This window comes from Coptis chinensis, chromosome 4, assembly GCF_015680905.1.
Source record: "Coptis chinensis isolate HL-2020 chromosome 4, ASM1568090v1, whole genome shotgun sequence".
Lineage (NCBI taxonomy): Eukaryota > Viridiplantae > Streptophyta > Magnoliopsida > Ranunculales > Ranunculaceae > Coptis > Coptis chinensis.
The window spans coordinates 95,788,378-95,794,531 of record NC_141459.1 but is presented as its reverse complement, the minus strand read 5'-3'; the positions used below and the strand labels follow the sequence as shown (position 1 = coordinate 95,794,531).

The following is a 6,154-nucleotide window of genomic DNA, read 5'->3' as shown; positions in this document are numbered from 1 at the left end:
CATCAGAATAACTTTCCAAGAAAGTCTTGTGAACCACACTGTCAATAAGATTAACATCCCAAAGATCATCAAGTTCAGGAGGTTGTTGACTCACATTAAACACATTAAGTTCTGTAGTCATATTACCAAAAGAAAGCTTCAACACTCCATTACGACAGTTAATGATAGCATTGAATGTGGCCAAAAATGGACGACCTATGATGACAGGAATATGGTGTTTAAAATCTTGAACAGGTTGTGTTTCTAGAACAATAAAATCAACTAGGAAATAAAATTTATCAACTTGAATCAAAACATCTTCAACAATACCACGTGGAACCCTGACAGACCTATCCGCCAATTGAAGTGTAATCGACGTAGGTTTCAATTTACCAAGACCAAGCTGTAAATAAACTGAATAAGGTAACAAATTAACACTAGCCCCCAAATCAAGTAATGCCTTCTCAATCATATGATCACCTATAACACAGGAAATAGTAGGGCATCCTGGATTTCTAAACTTAGGTGGAGTGCGGTTTTGAATAATCGAACTCAATTGCTCAGTAAGGAAAGCTTTCTTATGCACATTCAACTTACGTTTTTGCGTACACATATTCTTAAGAAACTTGGCATAAGAAAGAACTTGTTTTATAGCATCAAGTAACGGAATATTAATATGAACTTGGTTAAACATCTCCATTATCTCATTAAAAGTATTTCCTTTCTTAGCCTAAACTAACCTCTCAGGAAAATGGGCTTTTGGTATATAAGATGGTACAGGACTAGACTCGAAAGACGTAGGAGGCTCTAAGCACTTCTTAGAAGCATGCATCGCGACTATTAGAACCACTTACATCACTCTTCTCACCCTCACACTCTATAGGATCAGATCTGACCTCAACATCCCTAGGCATCTCAACCCTATTATCAATATGTTTACCACTTCTAAGAATAGTAATAGACTTGGCTTGCTCCTGGTGGTGCTCTTGGCTCAAGTTAGAGCCTATTTCATACTGTCCCTTTGGATTAGCCACTGGTTGACTAGGAAACCTACCATTTTCCCTCTCATTCAAAGTATTAGCAATTTGACCCATTTGAATTTCCAACTTTGCAATAGATTGCGAGTTTGAATGCAAACTCTGTTGGGTATCCTTTTGAAATCGTTGGGTGTCTTGAAGAAATTGAAGGGAACTCTACATGAAAAGACTAAGAGTGTCCTCAAGAGATGGTTTCTTAGATGGTGGAGGTGGTTGCTGCTATTGTTGAAACTGGTTGGAAGGAACTTGAGCATATGACTGGAAAAGAGGATTCACTCATTCCCAGTCATATCAATACGCCAAAAAAACTTGATAGGAAATTAAACAGTCTAATTAAATAGACTAATCTAACCCTAGTTAAACCGCAAGCGCATAGCTATCGTTGAAAATAGTTGCGGCAAGCGGGTCGATCCCATAGGGATTGCTACTTCGGACAAACGAGTATTAAAATTATACTTAACTAATTCTACCGGATTTTTGATATATGATTTAATCTAACTATTGACTAAGCAATGCAATTAAACTATTAACTACGAAAGCAATCAAAATATGGATTAACTATCAATGAAGAAAACACTAAGGCTTTCGAATCCACCCTAGACCGTTATAGATTATCTTAGTTTAATTAATTTTAAAATTCTCTTTTTATTACGAGTAGCATGAGGGAAATGCAACCCTTGCTTGCTCAAAGATGTGAGCGTGTAATTCTTAAACAATTCTAACAAATTGTTTTAATTGAATTTCAGCAAATAGATATAAACCCCTAGCAAAAATTGTCTTTTTACAGCACAACTTCTCACATGTTTAATTATACTTTAGAACCGATGCCTTGATATCAACAGAAACTTAACCCAACAATTGACTAGTCTAGACATGGATAAACATGCAAGATATAATCAATGATATAATTTCTATAGAAATCAGATAATTCAATTAATTATTTACTGTAAAACTTAAGTCAGAGAACAATAACCCAATTAAACATAGAAAACCCTACGCAAGTCTAGGGCTTCATCTAAGCCCTAGCTTGGATTTTAGCTAGACATGATAATTTGCAACACGAAAATAAAAGAAGAATAAATCATCGACAAAACCGTAATCCCGCTTTGATATCTTCTTCTCCACTTCGTCTGCTGCTCTGGCTCCAATTTGTGCTCTCCAAAGATCTCTCTCCTTTCGGTTTTTATTGGTATATTTAGAGATTTGGTTAGGGGCAGTGTTTGATTTGGAATGGAATTCAAAGTTTCTAATCTGATAGCGAGAGTTTCGAACTGGATCAGTTTGATTGGAACAAGGAATTTCGGTCTTGGGTTCTCTTTTTGGTTCCTGTTCGGGTAAGTAGTGTTTTAAATAGAACTAAAAGGGTTTTTGCGAGCAATTCGGTAATTGGGCGATTTGATCGGAAATAGCGAAGTTAGTCTTTAATTACTGTTAGTTCTCTTTTGACTTGTGTGAAATAGAGAATAACAAATGGCTTTGATTCGGTAGTAGGAGTAGGTGGAGTATTTGTTTGGTTCTGGAAGTTTCAATTTAGTCGCCGGAACTAGAGGAGATTTTTTGTTCTGTTCATGCGAAATAAATTTGGAGAAGAAAACTGTTATGATCCAGTGGTCCAGTAGCTAGAAACTACAGTGGGAATGGGCTTTGGTGTTGATTTGTGCTGGTCTAATTAGTTACACATGGGTCCAGTCTTTAGCACATGGGCTTAAACTCGAACTCTCTCTACTGGTCACGTGCTCACTTAAGTTCATGGCCCCATTGCTTTTCATTCTTTTGGTACTTACTTCGGCTGAAAATAACAAGGTTTAACTAACCATCCAAACCATATCTGATCCAAATAATTTCTCGATTCTCCCATGCTTTTTCAGATACCGACTAAAGTCACGCATTGATATCTCGATTCTTCCCAATATCGACAATACTCTAATTCCTGCAAAAATCAATAAAAACATACTAACTAAATCAAATACAAAAAATAATCGGACTAATTAATATAAAATTGAGCATAAATATATAACATTTATGCGCTTTATCAAGGTACTTCGTACTTCTGGTCATTGTCTCAAGTACTATTTCCATTGAATAAATTTTCCTTACCCATGACTAAGAAACTCACTGTTATGGCGTTATGAACTTTTGTGGTTTTTCCACATGAGCTTATCATTTGTGATATCTTACTTGGGTCTTCCTTGTGATCGATTGTAGTAATAATCATCCAATGCAACTGTAATCATCCAAAGCTTTATATTTTTCTTTACTATACATACTTCATTAATTTGAAGAGAATAATGTTATTACATGTACAGGGTTTGTATGTAGCTGGAGTTTATGTTGGAATGGAATATGGAATGGAGAGGATACGTGGCACGGTGGCACCAGAGATTGGGTAATCTCTACTCTCTTTCCTGTATCAGATTGTGTTGTTTCGTACCATTGCTTAATTTTTCTATCCAGACAACTACTTATGTATACAATGGTCACGGCTAACTCTGTTTTTAGTCTTTGCTTATTGTTATGGATTTCATACTTTAGTATGCCTTTTCTGTGGTCCTGCTATCTATAAAGTACATTCTCTAGAAAATGAAATTGGTTTTGGCTCAAGACTATGAGAGACCGGAAAGGGGAGCCAAGTGTGCTCTCCCAGTTTTGGGGTTTTTGTTTTGCTATTCATGAATAGCAATATTATTTATTACTGCCAATGTCATGATATTCCGCAGGATTATTGTATTTATGCATTCAGATATTACAACTATATTCATTTTCTTGAGCGGGATCTGTACGTAATAATATTTGATCAGTAGTATAATATTCCTTCCTCATTTTCTAGGGTAAGAATCAAGAGTGAATCCAACAATTAATTTAGTGGTGGTGGTGTTCATTTCAATCATTTTTGAGGTCTTGCAAAAGAATGCAATGCTTGGAGGTGTGTTAACTGGGGCAATTGTATCTGCTGCCACTAATAGTAGCAAAGACAAAGTTGTTATGGATGCCATTGCAGGAGGTGCCATTGCTACTGCTGCGGAGATCCTTAACTAACAGGGATTTGAAACTTGAGAACATTTTGATTAATTTTAAGGATTGGGAGCTTAAACTAGCAGACTTTGGACAAAGTTGGCAATTTATCATTCCAACAGAGGCGTATACGCTTAATGTATGTATGTTAAAGTTTGGATTGATTTGCCTACTTCGAAAGAACAATGTTTATGATTGAACTTTAATTTTTATCATTTGTTTAACAAGATTACGCATAACCGTGGTTGCAGGTCTGCACAACACCATATAGAGCTCCTGAATTGCTCCTAGATTTCAAAGATTATACGATAGTAACTGATATGTGGTATGTTGGGTGCATATTCGGTAGAAGTTTAATACGAAAGCAATATTTTTGTTAAAAAAGCACCAGTTGGTATTAAACTAGACAATTTGAATCAATTATTGTGTTAATTCACAAATCTAGGTGAACTGGTTAGTGGAGATACACTCTTCGAAGCACATAGTATTGAGGCTCGGTTTAAGAAAATTTACATGTTTGATTAACTTTCCATTTTCTCCTTATTCCTTTTCAAACTTTTTGAAACTGTCCCCAATCTTACTGAAATATCTGTCATATCGAAGGTTATTGGGAACTCCAGTTGACAATCTATGGCCAGGGACAAACAAGGCCATTATAGCTTCAAGTGATATTATTATCGTACTGGAATTGTCATCACACTTTCCTCTACTTGATGGCAATGGCGTAAACTTGCTCTCTATAAGTTGTTTATATTTTTTTACAATGTTTATTCTATCCATGGCCTTTAATTAGTTAGGTTAATGTGATATAAGAATTATATCTAGAGCAAGTATGGTTCATCCCCTTTGTCTGCAAACTAAAGGGTAACTAAGAATTTTAGATAGTATCAGGATGTATACGATGAGATGTTTAATATAGTCCCACATTGTACATTGAAACCTTGCATAGCAGTATACTAATTCCTTGGCCTCAAACTTACACTGCCCCAAAATTGTACCTCTGTAGATGCTATATAAATTTATACCAAATCTGTTCAAAATGTTATTATACTACCTCACAATGTCTTAAAAGACCCCTTTAAGCCTCGAGCCTGAAGGCCTTCTCGATGCATGAGTCTCATTTTAAAAATAAAAAAAAGAATGAGTTTCTTGAAAATTTCTAGAAAGAAATATAAATAAATCAAGAAAGATAAAAAATGTCATGTCATGTGAACAATCTAACTTAAACAAACATAAACATTTGTTGAATATTTAAGTTTTACCTTCTGAGTTACGCTAACAAGTAACAAGCTGCATAAGGAGAAAGCTTGAAGAAAGCAAGAAACATAGGGTTACAATTTTCGGTTGATTGCGTGCTAATATCTACACTTATCTTTTGATACTTAAATAGTAATCTCAGTTTGACATCTTTTTCCAAGGTTTATAGTTGAATAGGGACCTGGCTGTTGAATTATGTTCTTGCTATAACAATGAATTGCACTTTCTTCTATCATAAAAGTGCAAAGCATATGCAGACAGAACTAACTAGCTACAAACAATCCTAATCCGCTTTGTAATTAATAAAATGGATCTTCACCTGGATGGAGATGGCCCAACTTCAGTGGGGTTGGTGCTCTGGTGGTGCCGTTGAGCAGTTAGTTCACATTTCAAGTACAGATGATGAGATCTCGTGGGGGAAGAAAGAGAATCTTCACTGCAGTTGAGGGTAAATCGTTCCAAATCTGAGTGGTGGAGCAACACCACAGGTGGAGATGAGTCCAATCGACGGGAAAAAAGGTGTCTTTCGATTGCTCAACCTCGTTAAGGGTGTAGGTGGCTTGATGGCTTCCTATGTCGAGGAGTTCTCTAAGTTCTAGCAACCATGACACACCTTTCAGTTTTTGGAATGGCAGCATCAAACTAATTGGGACGGTTTGGAAAAACAATGGAGGCCATTCATTAACATGGTGTTTATCTCCATATATGGCTGAGGTACGTTGTATAATTAGCCCTTCCCAACTTTTTTGTTTCATCTTTGATTCTTTACTGAGTGTTGGTAGAATATTTTTGACTTGGATGTTTGATTAAATACTCTCAAAACTTAAACATCCTTTGATAGCCTAATCTTGAACGAAGTTGCAGATTTC

The 6,154-nt window shown here is 35.9% G+C and overlaps 1 long non-coding RNA gene across 1 annotated transcript; it reads left to right on the top strand.

Moving 5' to 3' along the window:
* The first annotated feature begins 3,963 nt into the window (after nt 1–3,963).
* LOC147505896 (uncharacterized) lies at nt 3,964–5,797 on the top strand. Its single transcript, XR_015220703.1, has 3 exons — nt 3,964–4,167; nt 4,280–4,373; nt 4,632–5,797. It is a non-coding gene; the product is annotated as an uncharacterized LOC147505896 (long non-coding RNA).
* Nucleotides 5,798–6,154: the final 357 nt, after the last annotated feature.